The sequence below is a fragment of the Ailuropoda melanoleuca genome, chromosome 4 (assembly GCF_002007445.2).
Source record: "Ailuropoda melanoleuca isolate Jingjing chromosome 4, ASM200744v2, whole genome shotgun sequence".
NCBI classification, from domain to species: Eukaryota; Metazoa; Chordata; class Mammalia; order Carnivora; family Ursidae; genus Ailuropoda; species Ailuropoda melanoleuca.
Window position 1 is genome coordinate 34,825,879 of NC_048221.1, and position 26,718 is coordinate 34,852,596.

At 38.0% G+C, this 26,718-nt stretch overlaps 1 protein-coding gene across 2 annotated transcripts in view; it reads left to right on the forward strand.

Annotated features, from left to right (window-relative positions):
• The window catches only part of TAFA1 (TAFA chemokine like family member 1), a 514,643-nt gene that overhangs the window by 478,737 nt on the left and 9,188 nt on the right, over positions 1-26,718 (forward strand). The gene's annotated exons all lie outside the window — the stretch shown is intronic.

A 26,718-nucleotide genomic window follows, 5' to 3' on the forward strand; every position in this document is an offset into this window, starting at 1 on the left:
AGGAAGGAAGGAAGGAAGGAAGGAAGGAAGGAAGGAAGGAAGGAAGGAAGAAGGGTGGGGGGAAGGAGGGAGGGAGGAAAGAAAGAAAGAAAAACAATAATATGCTAAATTAGGAAATTATATGTTCATGAAAAAACAGGATAGGTGATATCAGATCCACAGTCCTGGGGGACAGGGAGGTAAGTAATAACAACAAATAAAAGGATACAAATAGAGCTCACAGAGCAAGTTAGAGTTGAGCAAGCACTAGGAGATGTTGGAGTTGGCCAAGCAAAGTCATGCGATAGGAGATGAGAAGCGGCAAAAAGAGCAAGAGCAGAGGCTGGAAGGCAGAAGCATGGTGGGTGCATCTGAGCGTTAGCAGTGGGGCCAAGAATCAAACCCCACTCTGTCTGACCTCTGAATCACTGTCATATAGGCCTCTAGGTATTGATGTATCCCTATAAATCTCTACATACAAAAAAGAACTATTTATTGAACATCTGGTATGTGTTAGGCACAGTGCAAAGCGACTCATATACTCTTATGTTTAACTGTGACAAACAAATTACCAAAGGAATCTGGGGAGTCTGTATTGTATGATCTGGTGAGAAAAGAAAGAACACAAGTTAACCAAGTGTTGTCAATATATGTGTCCTTGCTAGAGTTCATTTCATGTTCATTCTACCCTTTACAAAAGTAGAGAGAAAGACACTGTACATTTAACTGAAGGCCACTGGCCAGATTTCCTTCATGATCTTACGCAGATGTATCTGGCAGCCCTGTCTCTTAAATTCCACATTTCCTCTCTTCCACAAAGTTAAGTCATTATCAAGACAAAATGAATACATTCTCAGTTTTATATGAACAAAAAAAGATCCAAAGAATTAACTGAATTTCAATTTAAATCCTGCAAAATTTAGTTATGCTTGTGTGCAAAGACTAATAGAGATCATGAAAAATGGGAGACTTTAAAAAAAAATCACTGTTATAATCCTAATTGTTTTTAAAACCCAAAGCCCCTTGAAAGGATAGCACATCTTGTCATTTTCAGCCATTACCACATGAAAGTAATTTATTGGTTCAATCCTTTTCAGAGAATGACAGACAACTACACAAGGAAAAGTAAAGGAAGTTCCCAGAATATGAACACTGCCAAGGAGGCAGACGATGGAAGATAAACCAGAGGGAAATAAGACTTTGAAGGGAAGAATAAAATGAGGCTGAAGAGAACTAGACCATTTTACCAGGACACCTCGTTCCAGAAGACTATTGTAACTGATTTATGTCCTTTCTGGACTTAATGGGGAGAGACCCACATTATATGTAAATTTGAGTCCCCATTATCTTAGGATAAAGTCCAATGCCATTATCCGGCCTTATAAGATTTTAATCATCTGTCCCCATCTTGTTATTTCATGTTTCCTCTCATGTTCAGGCATTTGCAAAATTTGATCTGTCTGCCTCCAGTGCTCTTTCCTTCCCTGTTTTGCATCACTGTCTCCTAACACAAATCTTCCTTAATTATCTAGGCTGGTGTCTCTCACCTGTGCTGCCTTCCTCTACAGTAGGACTTACTACACTAAAGCATAATTACCCACTAACTTGCAGTCACCTCTACTGCATTCTGAGCAACAAGGGAAGAGAATGAACAGTGCTTTGGCCACCCCTGTATCCCCGGGGCTTAGCACTTTGCTGAGTACTAGTAGACTACCAGGTGATCAAGGGATCACCTACCCCACCCCACCCCATCACATACACTTACACGCAGATACACACATAATAGCCCTCTTTGATATTTTCCCTTCCACTCAAGGATTCCAAAGTGAAAACTGACACCCAGTCTTACCACCTTGAGCTGCAGGAAGCACATTTTAACCCTCTTGTCTCCTGAAGAAGAGTCTGCTTCCTTGTTAATCCAGAGAGCCACACCTGGTTGACTGGTCCAACATCACATTTTCCAGTTACACGTCTCAGGGCAAAAGCCCTCAGCCATCTATGCTCCTACCTGTCTGTAAGATATTATCAAATTTGATATTACCTTTAAAATTTAGAGTTTATGTACTTCTTAGGGTAAAGAAATGGAGATTCACAAAAGTCGAGTGAGTCAAACAAAGTGACACAGTTCTTTAACGACAGAGTGCAGATGTCCACTAGGGAATTCTGACTCCCAGCTCAATGTTCTTTCCACTGTATCATTTTGTATAAACAGAGAAAAACATGAATAAAACAAAACTAAAATGCAGGAAAGTGACTGATTTATTGGGTTCTACAAAAAAGCAAAGGGAAGTAATAGGCAAGTGATTACTCTTCTTTGCCTATCAGGTAAATATAAGTTACAACTTTGCTCCCTGATGTAAATCAGCTTGTTAGGATACTTAAGATTTTATATCTTTGATTTCAGTATGGACTTGCTTATTCAGAAGAATAAGAAGAAGGTCAGATATCTATTGTATTGATTTTCCAGAGCATATATTAAGAAGACTCAAATGCAGATACATCTCTCCGCTGTGTTAGCTATTTTCTGAAAAGGGGAAAAAAAAAAAAACTCATCTTTGGTAATCATATTTCATTTGCATTGCACATTCAAGATTACACCCATTGCTGTTTTTAAATAAACATATAGTATAAATATCTGGGTAGCAATAAATATGGAAATAAGGCTCAGCCTCTTGCTATGATGAATTTAAACATGAAGTAATAGGTATGAAAACAAATGTGAAAATAATACTATTAGCAAATGCAGTTGCCATAAATGTTATTAACGTAATTATCTTTGTAGCTTCTGTAGGTTGTTAATCACATATTTCTACTGGCAGACAAGTTGAAATAACTTGTTCCTTCTAGAACTCGAGTAGAAATATACTAGAAAGGGTAACCATTGTTCTTATATCAACACAGTAAAACCTGAGCTAACTGAATAGAGGAAATAGGGTGCCAACTGGAAAAATTACATGAGTTTTTCATGCCATAAAATGATTCTGAAGAATCCTTTACTTACTCTAAGAAAGTAGATATCAAGGATTATTTAGTAGAAAGAAATACATAGTTTCAAATTTTAAAAGAATACTAGTAAAATCAGTTGAATATTCACCAGACTTAACAATCTTTTAACCTATTCCTGGTAGTCTTAGTCACCATAGATAATTTGTTGGAATTATTTGCCTTTACTATAATTCTCAATATAGTTTACTTATTCAAATTAAAAGCAAATATATCATTGTAGAATTACAGTAGACAATAATAAATATATAAATGACTTCTAATATTTAATTAAGCACTTATCATATACAAGGAATGGTTTTAAGTAATGTAAGTGATGATGGCGGCCATCACCATCATCATTAATAACACATATTGCCCTTATAGATGGCATGTCCTCTTCTAATTTCTTTCTATATTAACTGTTTAATACATAATCACCCCAACAATGCTACCAAGAGGGAACACTATAATTTATCCTTATTTGATGAAAGAGGGCACCAAGGTGTATAGAAGTGACATAATTTAATCAAGGCTACAAAAAACTCAGCCTCACTGACTCCCCATTTAAAGTTCTCAGCCCCTTGAGAGCAGCACCCCAATAAATAGGACTACCAATTTGTTTAAAAACTTCATTCTGTTGCTCTCATTATTTAGTGGACTTAGATGATTTCCCACGATATAGAACTGAGGCACTTCCAAAAACCTTACACTTTAGAAAACATCATTCATTAACTTTTAAAGGTAGAGATTATTCTACCAGCCAATGAAAAATAATGAGCAGCCAGCTTAAGAAAATGTATTTTTTTAAAAAAATTGATACTAGTATCGGGGCGCTTGGGTGGCTCAGTCAGTTGAGTGTCCAGCTCTTGGTTTTTGCTCCAGTCATGATCTCAGAGTCCTATGTATCTGAAATTTTGTTATTGTTTAGAAGTTCAATTAGAAAGATCAAAATGGCATTTGAATTGAGATCCTCCTCCATGGATCTAGCAAAATATTTTTAGATGTGCCTTTGGTTTGCGTCCCTTCATCCTTCTTTTAGTGTGACTCCACCATTAAGCAGTGACTTTGATACTCACTTAAAATATACACACTTTGGGGCATCTGGGTGGCTCGTCAGTTAAGCACCTGCCTTCAGCTCAGGTCATGATCTCAGGGTCCTGGGATCGAGCCCCATGTCAGGCTCCCTGCTCAGTGGGGAGTCTGCTTCTCCCTCTCCATCTGCCCCTCCCCCAGCTCATGTTCTTTCTTGCTTGCTCTCTCTCTCACTCTCTCAAATAAATAAAAATAAAATCTTAAGAAAATATGCACACACATGCAAATATACATGCATAGAGATACTTCATTTCATTGTTTGCAAACTTTTCCTTCTCATTTCACCTTTCTCCCCTTCGTATAGCTTTTCTTGTTGGTGAGAAAAAAATTCATCTAATTTAAACAAGGAGTTCATTTTGCCAGGAAATAAAAGGCCAATGCTATGATTGTTTTCAGATATCACTACCCCTCACTCCATTCTCCTGTTAGTCTCTTCTCTGCTGACCTCAGTCTCAAATAAGCCCTGTTCCAATAGTAAAAAGATACCAAAAACGTCAGTTTTGTATCTTACCTGATCACCACCTAAGAATGAAAAGAGAGCATCTTTTTCCCAATTGCATTATCAAAACTCCTATAATGAATGTCATTGGTTGACTCATGTCACAAGCTCATCTCCAAACCAATCCTTGTGGCCAAAGAGATTGTTCTCATTTTTAATTAATTGCTGCATAATAACCCCAAGCTAAGTGGCTTAAAACAATAATCATTTTATTACATGTTACTATTTTCTTAGTAATTTGGGTAAGTGTCCACAGAGTGATTCTTCTGTTCCCACATGACATTACCAGAGGTCATTCCATGGTATTCATTTGGTGACTGGGTTGGGCTGTCTGGAAAGTCAAAAATGGCTCATTTGCCCAGGGTTAACGTGGATGGCTGGAAGGATGGACTTAGCTGGCATTACCAATGTACTATCTACACCTTTTTTCACAGGGTACTCTCAGGGTAGTTGATTTTCTAACAAGAAGGCTCAGCATTCCCAGAGAGAGGATTCTAAGAAGCATGGGTGGAAGCTACAAGGCTTTTTATGACCTCCGTTATGAAATCCTAGAATACCACTTCTGCTGTTTTGTTGCTCATGCAAGTTACTAGGTCCGACCCAGTTTCAACAGGAGGAAAATGATAGTTTACTTTTCAACGAGAGGAGCAACTAATTTTTTGCAGCAATCGCTAATCTACATAGATATGGATCTGATTGGACAACCCTGGTCATATGCCTTCTTTGTTCCAAAGGTTGGAGTCAGCGCCATCCAAAGAATCTGATTGACATTTTGAGAAGAGTAGTTCTCCAAAAGAAAAATAGGGTATTATTGCCAAAAGACAAGGAAGCAGATGCTAGGTACATAGAAAGAACAAGCTATGTTACAAAATGATGTTAACATCACCAGATCTGTGATTCCAACGGCATTGTGGAATTTAAAAAAATGCCAAAATTAAAAAAAACATAAAAAAGAACATTAGGCTCATAGAAGCTTGAGTTGTATCCTAACTCAGCCATTAATTAGCTTGGGCTAGTTACTTAAAATCTGAACCTTCCTGATCTATAAAATGTGGATTAATAATACATCCCAGGGTTGCTATGAGCATTAGTGAAGTTCTCTATATAAAATACTTGGGGTTTGTTCAAAAATTATCCCCTTGTTTTTGTTCCCTGATGAAACCTCTTAAACTGTAGCCATGAGCTCCTCTTGAAAATAACACCCCATTTGAAAGTAGGGCGGAATGTAGTAACCTACAGAGTTTCAAATGTGCAGAGACTAAGCATTGTTCACACGTTGCTCTGGCCATCAGTTCGCCAAATCCAATTCACATTGTTCACTTTGATCAATACAAGCAGATACAGTTTGGTCTCTGTTCATCTCAGAGAGTGCCCCCATGCATCTTTTTCCTTTTTTATCTTCAAAATTCATTTCTCTCACAAGCCTAAGCATTCAAGGCCATTGGTATTTTAAGGTACGTTGGAGGTTTTTCAACCCATCTTAATAATGAAATTTAGGACCGAATTTACTTTTTTTTCTTTTATTGGTCATCACTGATAAAACTTGATTGCATAATATTTTTTCTCGACATTCAGGTACTAGAAACTGTCTTCCAAATCCAGTGATTAAATGTGTCTTAAAATACCAGACCGATGACTTCTCAGTCTGATGCTTTTCATCATGAAGACACAGCTGAAACGGAACTGTCCTTTAAGAAATGTTAGCCTTGGTTTGTACATTTTTTTAGTATGAACACCAGCTGAAAATCTGAAGCTACTTAGGTTGCACCTTTTTTTCATATTTTACAGTTTCACTTATTTATCTCTTCAATTAAAGTATCTAGTTCTTGGATTTGATCTCAAAAGTGGTCTTAGCTCAAAAGCAATCAGGATATTGTGTGACATCTAAGGATAGAACTAGTTCTTGCTACCTCCTGCTTTATATGAGACAAGAAAAAAAGATCAAGAGAGCCAGAACAAGAGAGAGAGAGATTGCTTTATTGTGTTTATTATTTGTCTGCCACCTTGAAAGAGAAGATCTCCGTTTGGTACTATCATGTCTTTAACACCTCTCTAAAATTTACTCATCACCAATTTTTTAAAACAAACTGAGGACTTCACCTTAGGACGACAGTATCTACCTAGATTCAGTAACCTTGTTTGGTTTGGTTTGGTTTAGACCTTACAGCAAATACCAGTTTTCCATTTATAACAAGGAAGTAATGTTCATTTTTGATGTTTAAGTAAAAGAAGTTATTCCTAGAAGGGATACCCTGTGGCTTAAAACTCAGTGAAGCTCCTTAGTTGGGTCATGGCCTCATCCAGTTACTTTTGCCCTGCCTCCTTGTTTATAAACCGAGAACCCCCAGTTGTTCTTGCAGCCTGGGTTCAGGGAACACTCTGCGAGCCTGTAGTCAAGTGGCCTGCAATCAGAGGAGAGATATGAATGCTGAGCAAGCATCCTCCAGGCTGCCTCCGACGGGGATCTGGACAGAAGGAAATATTCAGTGAGGCCAGACTGCTTGCTTCTGTCAAAGGAATTAATTCATCCCCAGAACCATCTACTAAATTGCACTTTCCAAATGCAGAACCATGGCCCAGGAGGGGAAATCCATCTGATAGGGAAATAGCATCACCTGAGTTGAGAGAGCTCGTGCTGGATCAAAAGCTATTGTTTCCATTATCCTCGTGGCATCTTTGATTTGCCACATCAATTGCATTTTTGTAAAGCTTAGTTAATTAAGAAACTGTGATCAAATTTCACAATACCTAAAATACACCCAGCCTCACCTGCCCTCACTCACCCACGAACACGCACTTGTCCTCCAGAAATGCTGAGCCACCAATAGTTCTGGGAATACAGCACCTGGCTCACGCTCCTCAGTTGTGCACAGTGTGACCTCCACTGAGATCACTCATCTCCATTTTGCTTACTTTGCAAATTACTCTTCATCCTTTAGCACTTACCTCTGACATCACTTTTCTAACCTCTTCATCCTTTAGCACTTACCTCTGACATCACTTTTCTAACCTCTAAGCAGCCCTGAAGAAAGTCGCTTTGGCTAATTCACCCTTCTGCCTCTTACGAGCTGTGTAAGCATGGACAAGTTATGTAACGTTCTTTTGCTTCGATTTCCTTCTCCCTAAAATGGGCTAATAATGTTGCTCACATCCCAGAATTGTTACAAGGATTAAATTATAGAATCAATACGATTTAATGAGCTCGTTGCCTGGCTGACAGTAAGTGCTCAATAGGTGTTATGATTTCAAAGAATCATGTACTTTATCATTGCACTGACAGCACTGATTGACTAAACTATATTTTATTAAACTGAGAGCTCCTTAGGCTTAGGGTATAGACCGAAATTAATTCAGCTTGTCCTTAGCCCCAGCATAGTACAGAAATGCAGTACATTCATGTTTAATTGAATTACCTCTGGATGAGGTCAACTGATGCTTTCCTGTATAATAATAATTAAAAGTTAAAGTTTGTATCAGGCACTGATCTTGGGTTTTATGTGTATTAATGTCTTCAATTCTACAATCATTTAATCTAAGTCCTATTATTATCTCCATCTTAGAGATTAAAAAACTGAGGCAGAAAGAAGTTCAGGCTTTTCCCAAGATCATACAGTAGCGTCAGGATTTAAAGCAAGGGAATCAGATTCCAAAAATTTCACTTTTAACAACTACACTTTAATAATTTGCTACACAGGAAATTTGCATAATGGGTATAAGTCTACGTGGGTATGTGTCATAGATTGTTGTTACTTTATTTCAGATGATAAGCTTTTCAGTAAAACTCACATTATTACCACCATTTGCATCAAAACCGTGTACGAATTACATTAATCTGGTTCATGCCATTTGTCAATTACAAAGACACCAGTCAAACTGTCTTGAGCAAAACAAGAAGTGCAGTGGCTTCTTACTGAAAAGTCCAAATAGCAACCTGGGCGTATCTGGACTCAGACCATCTAGCTGTGCTCAAGACTTTGGCTCTTGGTCACCATCTATTGGCTGTGGTTTCCTGTGTGTTGTCTTTTTTCTCAAACAGAACCATTTCATGTGGGGGTCCTGAACACTTTGGATTTATGACTTAACAGTTTAACAAGCTCATGACAAAAAAGACCTTCTTTCAGAGCCAAAGTCTCACTCCTGATTCATTGGGTAGTTTCATTCACATCTGAGCCAGTCACTGAGGTACGGNCGGGGGGGGGGGGGGGGGGGCGGTATATGCTAAGAGGTTAGAGCTAGGTCCCATGACCACATGAAGTGAAAGAATGAAAGAAGTTTGTTTCCCCAAAGGTAAACTCAATTGGTAAATTTAGGAGGGAAATGAAATTATTGCTGGAGAGGCCAAAATAACAGACAAGAACAATACTGGTTTCAGATTAATTTTCATTTGTCCATGAAGCCTGTCTCTTGGGTCTTTACAGGACAACGGTTTTAGCAATGAGTATAAATAAGACTACATTTAATTTTTTTTAATTTAATTTTTGAATATCAGTAATTTGTCTTCAACTACCAAATATGAGTTGGTTGTCAACTATCAAATATGAGTTGACACATGTGTCTATATTTTTCAAGCTGTTTAGCTTCTAGGAAGGGGTTGCTGATCACCTTGCAGTTTTGTATCAACTACATTCTGTAGCATGATGCATCTCAGAATTCATTGACATGAGGATAAGGGTGTATTATGGGTTTACACACTCTATATACTTAAACTTTCTGAATATAAGAAGAACATTATTCAAGAAAGTTTGCATAATAAGAATCATAATTGAAAGGAAGTAGCTTTGGTATATTCCTTCCCGTAAAAAGAGGCTCTTACAACCTAACACAATGTTATGATACAAAGCAGAATGCCTTTACTCAGAATTTCATGTGAAGCCATGTTGCACTGGTGATCGTTTCTTCTTTGAGAAAAGTTGTCATCTCAGAAAGTGAAATGAAAATGGCTTTTGAGCTCGGCACTTGAACTAGAGCCAACTTAAAAAAACTCAGAGCATAAATAATAAAAAATTTTCTTTAGACCTGTCTTCTCCCCAAATCATATCAATTCAAAAATATTTTCAGGCTCTGTCCCCATGGCTCAGACTCAGGTAGAGAGAGATTTCAGTTTGTTGCAGGTAAGACAGAAAATTATTTTAAACCAACAAATAAATAAATATTAAAAGTTTCTTTCAGTGCTATTTTTCCCCTTTTTTTGATGGCTGATTTTCAGCCTGCTCCCAGTTTCTTTCTTGTGCTATAGCCAGCTTCAGAAAAAACTTCGCCATGACAGCAATTTCTAAATGCTCCCTTCTTCTTGCCCAAATCGTAGCAGAGACAGCTAAATGAATCTTAATAGTTTAGTAAAATTGAATGTAGCTTCTCTAGACCATAATAGTTAGTATTACTCCATTGTGAGCATATCTGGATTGTAATTAAGAAAACTCAACATTGCCACTGACACTGAAGTGCTCTGGGAAAATGCCTAATTTACGTAGAGCTATGCCAACTCTCTATCTTCAGCATCTGGTGCGTTGTGAAGGATGATGTGACTGTACATGCAAAATAGGGAGACACATAATGAGGACAGAAAGCCACTCTCAGATTTGTCTATAGGTCAATCAAATTTCTGAATTGTAATGCCCCCCCCAAAAGAAATCATTCAGCTGTTGTGAATATCTAGTACTATGTGGATAGAAATGGCAGTGATCTGGCTTTGGTACAAAGAAACTACCAGATTCATTCATTCATTCATTCATTCATTCAGTCCACAAATATTTATTGAAAACCTTCAGCGTTACTTAGGATTGTGTTAGGTAGCAAGTAACAGATGCCCAATTGGAGTAGCTTGAATAATAATGCATTAATTTTTCTTGTATAACAAGAAATCCAGAGGCACTGGTTGGTGATATTGGGTCATTGATGACATAAGTACCAGCATTACAGTAGTTTTCCTGGTATGATTGCCACTGCAGTTGCAACTGTCATGTAAGCATTCAAGACAGGAAGTGGGAGGATTGAAGACCCGTCAGCAGTGACCTTGTGGAGCTAGAGTCAAGGATGACCTCAGTCGTATGTCTGATGGTTAGCAGGTGAATTAATCCAGGAAGGCCTCAGGTGGAATAGTAACTCTCTACTCCATGTGACCTTTCATTGTGGTCAGCAGGGGGTTCCAAAGAGCAGCAAGCCCCAAGCACAGGCAGTTTCAAGCCTCTTCTTTTGTCATGTTGGCTAATCTCTAATTGGCCAAACTAATCAAATGACCAAACCCAGATCGAAGGCCTGGGGAAAAAGCTTAAGAGACTCTTAACTATGGAAACAAACTGAGGATTGCTGGAAGGGAGGTTGGGGGGGGATAGGGTAACTGGGTGATGGGCATTAAGGAGGGCACTTGATGTAGTGAGGACTGGGTGTTGTATGCAACTGATTAATCACTAAACTCTATCTCTGAAACTAATAATACACTATACGTTAATTAAATGAATTTAAATTAAAAAGAAAAGAAGGGCTGGGGAAATAGCCTCCACTTCTTTTTTAAAAAGTTTTTATTCAAATTCCAGTTAGTTAACGTACAATGTTACATTATTTTCCTGTGTATGATGTTGCAGTGATTCAACACTTCCATACATCACCTGTTGCTTATCACAAGTGCCCTCCTTAATCCCCATCACCTATTACACCCAGCCCCCCACTCCACCCTCACCCTCCCTACCCTGCCCTTGATGGGAGGAGAGGTAACAACATGTTGCGAAGGACTACACAAAGAGAGAAGATTCTTTGGCCCTTTCTACAACCAGAAAAGTAGCTATTACTATCACCTGACATAAAGAGATGATTAATACAAAAATTAAAAATGAGTCAGCATTACTAAATCACGATTGCTATTACATTGAGATTTTCAAACCACCACAACCAATACAACCATCCCCACCTCTGTTTCAGACTCTCAGCCTTCAGATTGAACTTTGGGTTTACATTCCATCCTACTTCCAATTTAGCTCAACTTACAGCTTTTCAAGTCAGAGGAGGAGGGGATATGTGGCTCAAGGCAGTACAACTTTAATTCTGAACTTTTTGCACATCACTGCATCTGAAACATTGCTGTATTTGTATTACTGGTTTCCTTTGATTTTCCAGCTTTCCTGATGCTATCATTAACATGAACAAAACAAATTGTGAGGTACCAATATTGTGAGTTTTCTTTTCCCAGTATGTTGGCAGTTTCTAAAATCTTATTCTGGTTGTTTAAAAAAAGTGTCTCGGGGCGCCTGGGTGGCACAGCGGTTAAGCGTCTGCCTTCAGCTCAGGGCGTGATCCTGGCGTTCTGGGATCGAGTCCCACATCAGGCTCCTCCACTATGAGCCTGCTTCTTCCTCTCCCACTCCCCCTGCTTGTGTTCCCTCTTTCGCTGGCTGTCTCTATCTCTGTCAAATAAATAAATAAAATCTTTAAAAAAAAATTAAAATAAATAAATAAAGTGTCTGATTTTTTTTTATCACAATATAACTGACATACAACACCTTATTGGATTCAGGTACATCATAGTGATTTGATATTCTTATACATTATAAAATGATTCCCATAATCAAGTCTAGTTACCATCTGTCACCATACAGAATTGTGACAATATTACTGACTATATTTCCTATGCTGTACATTGCATCCCCATGACTTATTTATTCTATAACTAGAAGGCTATACCATTTCATTCCCTTTAACCATTTTGCACCTCCCTCCCCCCTCCCCCCCCACTCCCCTTGACGAGCAATGTTTTTCCTATTTCTAGGAGTCTGTTTCTGTTTTGTGTTGTTGGTTGACATATTCTGTTTTTTAGATTTTAGATATAAGTGAAATCATACAGTATTCCTTTGTCTATCTGACTTATTTCCCTTAGCATAGTAGCCTCTATGTCCACCATGTAATTGTCAATGGCAAGACTTCATTCTTTTTTATGACTGAGTAATATTCCATAGTATATTTACCACATCTTTATTCATTTATCTATCAATGGACATTTAAGTTGCTTTTACATCTTCGTTCTTGTTAACTGCTGCAATGAACATACAGGTGCATATCTCTGTTCAAACTGGTGTTTTCTTTTTTTCTTTTTGGATAAACCCCCAGAAGTAGAATTGCAGAATCATATGGTAGTTCTAATTTTTAATTTTTTAAGGAATCTCCATACTGTTTTTCATAATGGCTGCACCAATTTACATTCCCACCAACAGTACATTAGGGGACTTTTTCTCCAGATCCTCACCAATACTTGTTATTTCTTGTCTTCTGAAACTAGCTGTTCTTACTGGCATAAGGTGATATCTCACTATGGTTTTGATTTGCATTTCCCTGATGATTATTGATGTTGGCATCCTTTCATGTGCCTATTGGCTATCTGTAGTCTTCTTTGGAAGCCCTCTGCCCATTTTTCAATTGGGTTTTTGTGGATTTTTTTTTTGATATTAGGTTTTGTACATTCTTTATGTATTTTGTATATTAACCCCTATTAAGATGTATAACTTGCAAATATCTTCTCCCATTCAGTAGGTTACTTTTTTGTTTTGTTGATGGTTTTCCTTACCATGCAAGAGCTTTTTAGTCCAATGTAATCCCATTTGTTTATTTTAGCTTGTGTTGCCTTGCCTGAGGAGACTGATCCAAAAAATTATTGCTCAGAATCCTGTCAAAGGATTTACTGCCTGTTATTTTCCATAATTTTTATGGTTTTAGGTCTTACATTCAAGACTTGAAACCCTTTTGAATTATTTTTATGTATGGTATAAGATAGTGGTCCAATTTCATTCTTTTTCATGTAGCTTTCCAGTTTTCTCAACACCATTTGTTGAAGAGACTGCCTTTTCTCCATTGTATATCCTCGTCTCATTTGTCATAGATAAATTGACCATATATTTGTGAGTTTATGTATGGGTTCTCTATTCTATTCTATTGACCTATGCATCTGTTTGCATGCTAGTACCATACTGTATTGATTACTATCACTTTGTAGAATAGTTTGAAACCCGGGTGCATGATGCCTCCAGCTGTGTTTTTCTTTCTCAAGATGACTTTGGCTATTCTGGACTTTTTGTGGTTCCACACAGAGTTTAAGAGTCTTTGTGAAAAATGCCTCTGGTATTTTGATGGGGATAGCATTAAATCTGTAGAATGCTTTGTTTGGTGTGGACCTCTTAGCTATATTAATTCTTCCCAACCGTGACCATGGTAGTATTCTTTGCCAGGTAGTATTCTCAGTTCTAAGTTTTTCCCTTTCAGCACTTTAAATGTACAATGCCAGTCTCTTCTGGCCTGCAAATTTCTGCTGAAAAGTCAGCTCATAGTCTTATGGACTTTCCCTTGTATGTGACTCTTTGTTTTTCTCTTGTTGTCTCTAAGATTCTTTTTTTCTCTTTAACTTCCGTCATTTTTATTATAACGTGTCTTGATGTGGATCTCTTTGGGTTTTCTTGTTTGGAACTCTGTACTTCTTGAAGCTGGATCTCTGTTTCCTTTCCCAGGATAGAAAAATTTCAGCCATTATTTCTTCAAATAAGTTTTCTGCCCCCTTTCTGCTTTTCTTTGGGGACCCTATAAAGTGGATGTTGATACCCCTGTTGTTTTCCCAGATGTTTCTTAAACTAACTCCATTTTTTAAAACTTTTTTCTTTTTGCTCTTCTGATGGGATGATTTTCATTGCCCTGTTTTCCAGATTGCTGACCTACTCTTCTGTGTTATCTAATTTGCTATTGATTCTCCCTAGTGTATTTTTTATTTCGGTTATTGTATTCTTCAAATCTGACTGGTTCTGTCATACTTTTTAACACCTTGTTGAAGTTCTCGCTGTGTTCCCCATTCTTTGGAGAGTTCAGTGAGCATCTATATGTCTATCACTTCGAGCTCTCTATCAGGTAAATTATTTATCTCTGTTTCATTATGGTTTTCTTCTGGAGTTCTATCTTGTTCTTTCACTGGAAACATACTTCTCTGTCTCATCGTTTTGTTTGACTTGTTGTATTTGTTCCTATGAATTAGGTGGAACCACTACCTCTCCCTGTCTGGAAGGAATCGCCTTGTGTAGGAACATCCCCTATGTAGACTGCATGTGCTGGCAGCTTTGATAGACCTGCTGGAGCTGGAGCTGGTGTGGGCCAGGGAAGTCCCAAGGTGCACCACACCAGGGCCACACTGCTGAGAGAGCCTCAGTTGATGTGGGTATGCACAGGGTCCTGGGGCATGTTACAACAGAGCCACTTTGGTGGGACATTTGGAGCCAGAACAGGGGTGGTTCAGGGGATTCCTGGGACTCACCACATCAGTGCCACCTTGGTGGAATGGCTGGTGCTAGGGTGAACTGGGTGCATGGGGATCTCTGGGTTGCCCTAGAAGGCTGGCTAGGGTGCCAAGACCCCTGCTATCAAGGCAGGGGGGAAATGTAGGAAATGGAGCTCGCTAGTGCCTCCCCCTCCTGAAAGAGTTCTAGCAGTTCTCACTTTTTAGCAATCTAAGGTTAGTAAATGGATTTCCTTCACTTATAGTCTAGTTTGCCTTTAAGGTACTGTTTTGTTTTGTTTTGTTTTGTTTTGTTTTGTTTTGTTTTGTTTTGTTTTTCACTGTGTCCCAGGATAGGCAAGTTGGTACACTGGCCTGTCAGTGATAACCTTTCCTACTACAGATCATCACACTGGGGGTGGGATTCCCATCATTACCATTTCTCCGTCTACCCTACCCTTCTTTATGCGGTCCCCCTATCGTTTGTTGTGCGGAAACTGTTCCTAATTGCTCTATATTTAGGTATAGATTTGGCATACCCATGGGACGAGGTGAGCTCAGGGTCTTCCTATGCTGCCATCTTGGACACCGCTTCTAAGTGTTTGATATTATTGAAAGTAAATATTTAGAAATGAGGACCTTATAACATTTCTTATTTCCTCTTCTACTTTAAAACTCATGTGAAAACTCTGGCATGCTTTTATGTAACTCAGACTGCCTATAGTAAGTGGTGTTAAGCATAGAGCAGATAGTCTATAAATATTTTCTGATAAGGAAAACTAAACTCTTCCAAACCATTCAGGCATTTCCACAAAAATAACCATGCTAGTTGTGTGGTATTCTCTAGTGGAAAATAAAACAGTTGATTGCTATTTTCCACTTCTCAAGTATCTGGCAAAAGAATGTATACGCTAAAGAGGTTTGGGGCAGTTCTTCCAAATTACAAAAATAACCAGTTATCAAATTATTTTGCCATTTCAAACACATACACAAGAATCAGATTAGATCCAAGAGTGTTCTATGATCAAGGTTTACACATTTCATCCTCACATGAAAGTTAGGTTATGTTTTCTGAAGTTAAATTAATTATAACAAACCTGAAGGTATCAAAGTCTCCCACAGAGGCTGTATGAGTATAATCACATTATAGCATAATGTTCTCTTGTTTTATCATACATCTATGAGACAGGCATATAAAGCATTGAAAGCCACAGGCTTTTCATCCAGGACTCACCCCTCCCAAGAGTTCCATGCTCTCAGTTGTAATTTACTCAACCACCATGACATCCTAATAAAATAAGAGAAACAGTGTGTCTTGTTCAATTCCCCAGGATTTGGCTTCTCAGGCAATAGGTGAGTTCAGGGTGAGAGACACCTCTCTCCTACTTGCTATCAATTTTATAGATCTGAAGAGGCCTAAGAGGTTTTATGTGCCCTGTTCTTTCTCTCCTGTCTAAAGTCTCCATCAGTGCCAAGAGCATCTCACTGGGAGTTTGAACTTTCCTTTAATCTAATCCATTTAGAAAATGACTCACAATTTATTGAATAAAGTAGAGAAAATTGATACCTTTTCATTAGGCTGACAAAGTCTTTTTCACTGTTGGCATCTGAAATGTGTTTTCTATTTAAATTTTATTTATATCAATCTTCTCTAGTGGGAACAAGATTAAACTGAAAGATCTTACAATCAGCGTACAACTTTCCCATTACTGCCAAGATTTCAAGCCCTAGTTTTGCAAAGGAGCTTGATGCCAAGAATTTTCTGGGAATAATTTAATATTTGGGATTAGTTGCAAAGTGGAATCAACCAAAAGTGATATTTTAATGTATCAATAACAATAAAAGTGATTACTTTACATATGAAAAGAAGAAAATGTACTTAACTGACATTATCTGTTTATGGTAAGTCTGTAGCAATTTTAGCAAAAACTATATTATAGAATTTAATAATACCTCACAAAGCACTTTTTCAAATTGGGAAAAGAGTTGTTTACAAATATATTCCTCCAGTGAGCCATTTCTAAGTTGCAAGAACACAGAGAGCTAGCACTCAAAAGATATATACATATGCATGTGGCTTAAATGTTGTTTATAAGGGGCGCCTGGCTGTTGCAGTAGGTCGAACGTCCAACTTTTGTTTTCCACTCAGGTCGTGATCTCAGGGTTGTGAGACTGAGCCCCACATCGGGCTCTGTGCTCAGCACAGAGTCTGCTTGAGACTCCCTCTCCCTCTCGCTCTGTCCCTCCCACCCCTCTCACCCTACTCTCTCCTAAATAAATAAATAAATCTTTATTCAAAAAGTTGCTTATAAATATCTTTTTTTAATCTGATTTTCCCTTCGATTTAAAATATAGAGATTTTGAAGTTTTCTATACCCACATCCAGGTAACAGCCCCCCTCCCCATTCTGTTATCATGGATGTAAATGGACCAGATAGAAGTGGCAGCCACCAGCAAGCCAAATTTCAAAGGGACAAACATAAATGCATGTTATATTCTGAAATAGCAAGATTCTCCATGCTGAGTTTGCTAAACCTACAATGTATGTGTGGAGTAAGTACATCCCATTCAGCAGGGACTTCCAAGACATATCAATTTACACTAAGGAATGTAATATTCTTTTGGTCCTTGTTTTTGTTTTGGCTTAGAGCCTTCACTCTGTTTGACCTCATGATTCTCTCCTCAGGTGTTACAGCCCTCTTGGTTAGATTTCCTCCAGGAGGCATCATTCACAAAGAAATTGAGGTTTTGCTGTCGTTGTCGTTTTAGTATGTTAGGTCTACTCCGTAGAGAGTCAGCATGGAATGTGAAGACGGAGAGTGGGCTGGGTTCCCTAGCTGGCTAAGAACACGTTTCTGTACCCCCAAAAGACAAACAAAATCCATGCTTCCCTGAAACCATTAAGAATGCTAGCCAGTATTTTTGAAGCTGTGCAGAGAAATGGGTACTTCTGGTGAGAAATAGTGTTAGTACAATTTCTTGACAGTTTATATATCACAAATGCTAAACATTTTTTTTTTTTTACCTTTTGACTCAGAAATACCACTTTTTGGAATTTACCCTGTGGAAATAATTAAATACATTTGCAACGGTATATGTGCAAAGGTGTTAATATAAGCATCCTTACTAATAACAAGCAACCAGCCACAAAAAAGACAAATTTCCAACACTAAGGGATTGGTTAAATAAGGTGCACCTTAATAAGAGATGTGACGTAGGCCTTAAAATAATGATACATTTCATTTATTTAGAGACATGGGAAAATATTTATGATTCCATGGTTAGATTTTAAAGGATAGTAGATGGTATGGGTGGAATGAGCTTACTTTTATTCAAAAAAATTGTATATGTTGGTGTATACATTTTTTCAACCGTTAAAAATATATGTATTGATGGGGTGCTATATGACAGCACCCTTCTAGCCACTTGGGAATGTAAAGTCCAAACCCTCATGGAACTTACAGCCAAATGGGAGGAAAGGACAAATATCCACGTAAACTGAAAATGTTGTGTGAATTCAGGAAGTAGTACATACTATGAGGAAAATCAAAACAGGCTATAAGGGGAAAGTGTCAAGGTCAGGTGGGTATGGATTATTTCTGATAAATTATCAAGAGAGGCCACTCTAAAACAAAACAAAGCAAAACAGTTGAATTGAGGCTCAGTTGATGTCAATTCTGGAATGAGCATGGTGAGCCAGATCAGAAAAGAGATTTACATGTTTGCAGAAGACCTAGACGAGTAGAGAGATGGATCCAAAGTGGCGGGTGGAGGTGGGGCAGGTAGAAAAACATGGAGGACAGCTAGGAGGAGGCAAGGAATGTGGATCTTTGAAGGCTAGAATAAGGCTTATAGAATTTAGTCCATGTGCGGGCACCAATGGAGAGTTTTAAGCAGGGGAATGATATGAACTGATTTGCATTTCAAAAGATCACTCTGGATGCTGTGTCAAGCAAGAATAATCAGAGAAAAAGTCTGGAAAATCCATAGCTAAATGTAGCGGTCTACTTCTGCTTAATGTGATTATGTTTACTCTCCTTTTGCTAATTATCTGTATGCTTTGAATTTTAGAAAAGAATATATGTTACTTTTAAAATTAAGGGGGAAAAACAAAGGTTTCTATGGTTGGCAAAAACAAGAACATCAGAATGCATGGGTCTCAAAAAATTACAAATCACATGCTACAATAAACTTTGGGGTTGCTCTTAAATGTTTTAATCACAGAATGTTAAATTTGAGAATACAGGAATGTTCAATAGAAAATTTATTTAATAATCATGATTCTTTGTGTTTCTTCTTAAACATATATTTAAAATGATGTATACAAACAAGTGAAAAAATACAGTTGAATTTAATTCTAAAATAAAACCACTGATTTAGTGAAAGCAAGACTAACGTGAGTGTTTAATTTATAAGTGGGCTCAAGGACAGAGTTATCATGTATTGAAAGTGTACGATAAGCCAGGGACTCCAGCCTTGGTGTAGAGCGCATAAAGAAGAGTATTAGTAACGTCAGGAGTTAGGAGCACTCCCTCGAGTTGATAAAAAGTCTCTGAATATTCCCTGTCACCAGAGCAGACAGCTTTTTTCAAAGCAGTAGAAACTATACCCCTGCATTCTGATAAGGCAGCTTGGAACAGCAGACAAGTGAAAGATTTATGTCTTGTGTTTTATCTTAAATTTCATGTGAAGTTAGACTTCTGCCTCATAATATGTATACTTATTTGCTTCACTATGGAAACAATTTTGTTGATTACTCAGTTGTAAAATTACCTCTGCAATGAAGGCTTTTATTTTTTGAGTGTAGTTGACTCACAACGTTACATTAGTTTTAAGTGTACAACATAGCAATTCAACTTCTGTACACTTTATGTTATACTCACCGCAAGTGTAGCTACCATTTGTCATCTTACGTTGCTATCATTGACTGTATTTCCTATGCCATGTCTTTTATTCCCAGAACACTGATTCCATAACTGTTAGCCTGTATCTCCCACTCCCCTTCACCCATTTTGCCCATTCCCACCTCCCTTCCATCTGGCAACCATCAGTTTTTCTGTAGGTATAGGTCTGATTCTGTCTTGTTTGTTGTTCTTTTTTTATTCGGTTGTTTTGTTTTTTAGATGCCGCACATGAGTAAAATCATATGGTATTTATCTTTCTTAGTCTGACTTATTTCATTTAGCGTAATACCCTCTAGGTCCATCTATGTTGTTGCCCATGTCAAGATCTTACTCTTTTATGGCTGTGTAATATTCCAGTGTGTGTGTGTGTGTGTGTGTGTGTGTGTGTGTGTAACCACATCTTCTTTATTCATTCATCTATTGATGGACACTTCTGTTGCTTCCATATCTTGGCTATTGCAAGTGATGATGCCGCCAACAAAACAAAAAGGCCAGCTACTAAATGAGAGAAGATATTTGCAAGTGATAAATCTGATAAAAGATTAATGTCCAAAATATATTTAAAACGTATACAACTCAACACCAGGAAAACAAACAATCCAATTTAAAAATGGGCAGAGGACCTGAATAGACATTTTTCCAAAAAAGACATCCAGATGGCCAGCAGACACATGAAAAAATGCTCAGCATCACTTATCATCAGGGAAATGCAAATCAAAACCACAATGAGATATCACTGCACACCTGTCAGAATGGTTTAAAAAATCACACACACACACACACACACACACACACACACACAAGAAATAACAAGTGTTGGTAAGAATGCGGAGAAAAGTGAACCATCATGCATTTTTGGTGGGAATGTAAAATTGGTGCAGCCACTGTGGAAAAGAGTATGGAGATTCCTCAAAAAAATTAAAACTAGAAATACCATATGATTCAGTAACTCCACTACTGGGTATTTACCTAAAGAAAATGAAAAGACTAGTTTGAAAAGATATAAGCACCCCTATGTTTAATGAGGGCTCTTCTTACTGCCATCACTCTGACAATCCAAGGCAGATCCACTCATTAGTTTCCCCAGTATCCTTTACATAATTTGTCTGTATGTATTATCACATCATTATAATTAATGCATATCTCCCACAATAGATTATAAGCCACTTTAGGGTAGGAACTGTGTCTGTTTTATATTTATTTATGTCATTAACAGCAGTTAATGAATAACTTTTGAACAGATAAAAGATAACTTTTGTCTTCAAATACCTTGAAAGAAGATAAAATTGCCCCAGTTTGAAAAGCACTGGAATAGAATTTGTAAAAAGAAAGCAATACTAATCAATCACATCATTAATACCATTTATGTCTCCGAAATATATTGTAGACCCTACAAATAAATATGGTCTAATTAGCAAAAACTGAATATATGCATCCCACAATTAGTATAAGCTTGCATTAAAGATAAGGCATTAACACTCTACACAGATAATTGGATGGATGCATACATAGCTGGAGAGAGGACACATGGACAAATAACAGAATAACTGCCACACGTTGAGTATAAAGTTTATTATGTATTACACTAAGATGTTGATCTCATCTAAAATTTACTATAACCAGTTGTGATTTCTATTAACTGCAGTTATAACTCAAGAATTTTAGACTTGACCTAAGCAACTTTCCAAAGCCATACTACCAGGGAGTAGTGGGTTTAAGATTCAAATCCAGGTTTCTCTATTCTATATTCAAGAGTTTAGAGCTTAACCATTACATAATGCTTCTCCACCCTGGAACCTATCCTTAAATGTGGGCTCACAGGAAAGAGGGAGTTTGGAATGACTGCAGGCCACAGTATTCGATGCCTTTAACTTTCTGTTTACTTTGATAAAGACAATAACACAAAGGGAGTCACAGACAGGCCCTTTGAAGAAGAGCATTGGAACAGCTCTTCCAACAACCTGCATCAAGGAAGGCAGGAGAGCTGTCCCGGTCCTCTCATGGAGTTCCAGTCATTGCCTAAACTGCATGACAGGTTGCACAAAAATGAGCCTGAAAATTTGTCTTGATTGATGTACTTATAACCTACTTCTGGGAACATGAATGAAATCATATGTTCAGCCATTTAATTTATGCTCAAACTCTCATAAGTCATAGAAGCAAGCTGAGAGTTTGGTATAATATCGAAGAACAATGGTTCACTCTCTCACTTTGCGAAGAATTGCCTTTTCTGTTTTGGTGTGATTTTATTCTTTAGAGTAATAAAAATGATGACACCGATGATAACGATAGCTAATATTTATTGAACATCTATTGAATGCCAGACACTCTGCTAAGTGCTTTGGATGCACTTTCTCATGAAATTCTCCCAATCCTTTGATATAAGCAAGATTTTTTTCCCCTCTATTTCTTTTTTTTTTTATTCACTTCATTCATAAATTCTAAACCTGTCTTGAGTTACTCTGTGCCATTCAAAGATGAATGCAGTAAGATCCCTGTCCTCCAGCAGTATGTTGCCTGGTGAATAGGCAGGTATATGAGCTAATAATTCCAGTCCATTGTAGTTAGGGTTATAGTTGATAGAGTTGAGTTATTGGCCGTATGGTTTCCTCAGTTGTTCCTAACATCGCTTTCAGCTCTGCCCTTCTTCACAATTCTGGAGTAGGCAACGAAATCAAGACCTACCCCTTCTGTCTGAATACAGCCATGCTTACGTAACAGTTCAGCTGCTTGCTTCTTCCTTCTACCATCTTGTGCATCGCTGACAAACCCTTCTTTCCCAACCAACCCATTAATCGTGTCTTCCCTTTGCATACAGAATCTGGAATATTCTGTGACTTACCATTCCTTTAAGGGGGAAGAAAAAAAGCCTGAGCTTCATGCTTTCAAGAGCTTCCACAATCTATTTTCTCTTCCCATTCCCCAGTGCGAGCCTCCTCTTCCAGCACAATAATGTACTTACTGCCAAGGGAGCACTTTGCTCATTTATAACCCCTTAGAGTAATTCATGCCAAAATGCCAGTCATGCCCATATTGAGAAACTCTGAGCTAAACTGTAAGCTCTCAGGGCAGAGACTATGTCATGTTCATTAGTTTATCCATCTCACTAAATCAGGTAGTCCTTTGACTCCAGAAAGTACTCAAAGAACGTTTACTGAGTTGAGACCCAAATATTGTCTAATGAAATGATAAACAGGGACTGCAACTCTTCCACAAAATAACGTATATTTGCTGTATTTATTAAGTCCATTGTTTATCAGTACTTTGTTCTCTTTACATGGGAAAATGCCTCAAAATGAACAATAATAACAACAAAAGAATTTCTGGTCTATTTAAGATTTATCACTGAAAGATGGATTGATTCTCCTTTGGCAGTCTCTCTTCTGCTCTGTGGCAACATGACCTGGTATAAGGGCTAAATCAAAACTCATGATTAAAGTAGCTTTCGTGATTTTAAGAATCTCTCAAGGAAAGATGAACGTTCTTAAAAAAGTTGAAGATCAGATATTTTCCTGAATAAGGCACATTCGTAGAGCAAATTCCAGAACCCCGGGGTTAAAAGAAATAATCACCAGAAATAAGAAAGAGTTGGTTTTGGTAGCTGATATTTAACTAACTCAGTTCTTCTAGGGGATAAAAAGTCCTCCTAGAAGTTAGGCATCTGCCTCACAAATTTCTTGTGGCTGCAAAAATTGTTTACTACTGGGACTTTCTACTAAAACGCTACAAGTAGTAAAATCAAGCAACATGTAGCTCGGTCTTCAAGAGACAAGAGTGATATGAACTGGCTCTTACCCAAAATAGTTTTTTTACATTAACTTAATTTTATAAGAAACTAAACGTTTTATGTTTTCCTCAAGTGTTTTGTTTGTGTGAAATTTATTTTCAATAATCATATGCCAGAGAGAATCCATTCATTCACTCAGCAGTCAGTAAACGCTTTTTAAGAGTTCTGTGAATCCTGAACACAAAACTAGAATGTGTTTGCACTATTATGATGCAAAAATAGATTTTATCATTAAGCAGGCCTTTGTTTTAGTGTTAATACCTAACTTCCTTCCTGTTAAGCATGGCAAAGCTATTTAACCCCTCTGGCCTTCAGTTTTTTCATCCATACAATAGGTTCAAAATAATACTCACCTTTAGGGTTGCTGTGAAGATTAATACATTTAAAGTACCTAACACAGAAACACAGGAGAGGCCATCAAAGATGTCAGTTGTCATTTTTATTACTGCACTGACCATTATAATTCAAGATATTTAGAATTATTTGTGTTTACATTCTTCTTATTATAAATATCTCCATCGGAAAAATTATAAAAACAGTTAAGTATCATTCATATTAGCATACTGTGTTTAATCAATCATTGCTCTTTCAATAATCTGAAGGTTTTAGGTAGCTTCCAGGATGGACGAAGAGGGAGCAATTTATAAATCCTCTCTGAATTTTCTTAAAGTTACTGCAGGAAATATGAGTATATGAAAAAAAAAATAGGAAAAAAGACTATAGTTTGACCTAGGACATGAAGTGACATACATTAAAATGACTGTGTAATGCATAATCAGAAGCAAAATCAGTCTAATAGCATCTTTAGAAAAGCAACACCAGGAGAATGAATTTACGAGATCTATTTACGAGATTCTTTTTTTTTTTTTAAAGATTTTATTTATTTATTCGACAGAGACAGAGACAGCCAGCGAGAGAGGGAACACAAGCAGGGGGGAGTGGGAGAGGAAGAAGCAGGCTCCCAGCAGAGGAGCCTGATGTGGGGCGATCCCACAACGCCGGGATCACGCCCTGAGCCGAAGGCAGACGCTCAACCGCTGTGCCACCCAGGCGCCCCTATTTACGAGATTCTAATAAACCGGAGAGTAACATCAAAGCATCAAACTCTATTTAGGAGAAGCAAGGGTAATACGAATTTTAGAGATTATAAGTGTGTCTGGGGACATTTTTATTCTTAGAAAGCCTTACGTTTTTCCCTCTGAGCCAGTGGACCTTTACTACCTGGAACTAAAGGTGATCTGTGGGTTTGGAGATGCCTTCTTTTTCCTATTGTCTGCATTTTCATTTAGAAGATATTAATGCTTAAGAGAAAGAGGAACTGCTTTGTTGGCTTGCAGCAAAGTGGGTCAGCTCTGAGAGGGCAGAGAGCAGCCTAAGGAAGAGGGCACAGCGTCCTTTCGAAGGAAGTAAAGATGCTCGAGCTGACCTTACTGGCAGTTGTTCATCATTTGTGTGCCTCTGTGGGAAAAAAAGGCACAACCGCTGAATGGGAGACTGTCAGGAAAGGCAGTTTCCCCTCAGAGCTAAGATCACAGCGTTTCCATTCTCGGTGTCAATTCGGGGCAGCCATAGTGAGATATTAGGTGGGATTTCAGGGGACAAGTGTGGCAAATGTCACCAGCCTGTTGCTGACTGAGTGCTGGCCGAAAGGAAGTTTCAGACTGTGGGCTCTCAATAAACACGGCCAAACCTTGACTTTTATCTATATTACCGGAAGCCTTGCAATTTATTTTTGTCCCCTTTCAACACTACATGTGTTTTTCTTGCTACCAAAACACACACGTCTCTTATTTACTATTGTCACCTATTAATTCACATAAATAAGGTCTCTTTTACCTATGACTGGAATCCAGCCCTATCCCGCATTCTCATACGGAGCCCTGCTATTGAAAAGAAGAACACTTCTAGGGCATCTGGGTGGCTCAGTCAGTGAAGTGTCTGACTCTTGGTTGTGGCTCAGGTCATGGTCTCATGGGTTGTAAGATCAAGCCCCACATCAGGCTCCGTGCTCAGCAGGGTGGGCTTGAGATTCTCGCCCTCTGCCCCTCCCCCACTTACACTTGTGCACTTGTGCTGTCTCCCTCTCTCCCTGCTCTCTCAGATAAATAATCTTAAAAAAGAAAAGAGAAAAGGGAAAAAAAAAAAAAAACCTTAACTCTCGTAATCATTTTATACCCTGTGGAGCATTTGTGTCTTCTGTTACTACTCCATGTTTTACCAAAATATCACATTGTCTTACATACGGATAGACTATTTACGAGATTTTACTTGCTATACTTGCATGCTAAATTCCAATGGAGATGCATTTTATGGCTTTCAGTCTGGTCTGCACATAAGGTATGAATCAAACAGAGGCAAAATTACCCTTGGAAAATTCCTTAAATTGACTGGATAATAGAGTAGACATGATTTTGCATGTAACATCAAAACTTGCAATCCATACACTGGATTCCAAAGGTGGGAAAATCTGAAGTCAGGGAAGCACAGAAAGAGGAAAACTTGAATGCAGGCAGATGGCCAGATGTTTAAACCATTCTGCTTCTAAGTTGGCAATGTAATCCCTCCACAGAATGCCTAATGACGGATGGATGGAGAATTTCAACGTGCTCCTGCTTCGCTTTAGGGAGGGGGAAGTGTGACTCCATTCTGTTTTAATACGAATCCTCTGTGAGGTTAACAGATGTCCTCTGACCTCTTTGTCATTGTGAGGAGGAAGCATCATGGTGGGGACTCTTCTTTTTTGGGGGATAAGAGGCTGAGGGGTGAGTATCTACAGAACTAGGGTCTCAGTCCAGTGTGAAAACAGCCAATCGGAAAGTGCCGGTAAGAGACACTGGCAGACATTTTGAGCATTTTGGATGGCAGAAATAATTCCTCAATCATTAAGGCATTAAGGAAAATGTGGAGCTTACTGATTTGTGTGGAGTGTATCCGGTCACTATTTTATAAAATCCTATTATCAAAACAAAAACAAAAACAAATCTGCTCTATAAATACATCTATTAAATTCACTGCCAGCTTCCTGTTGTGGTCATCTTTGATTTTACCCTGAAAAGTGGGACTTTTTTTTTTTATCAGAGGCTTAACTTCTGAAAGTTCTACCCACATCATACCAAACATCAAAAGGAAACTCAGCTCACATCAAATATACCTTTGATTATAAACATATACTTTTATCTATTATTACTCTTAGTTTTTATTTTGCAGGCTTTCTTTTATACTTTCAGTCTTTTTT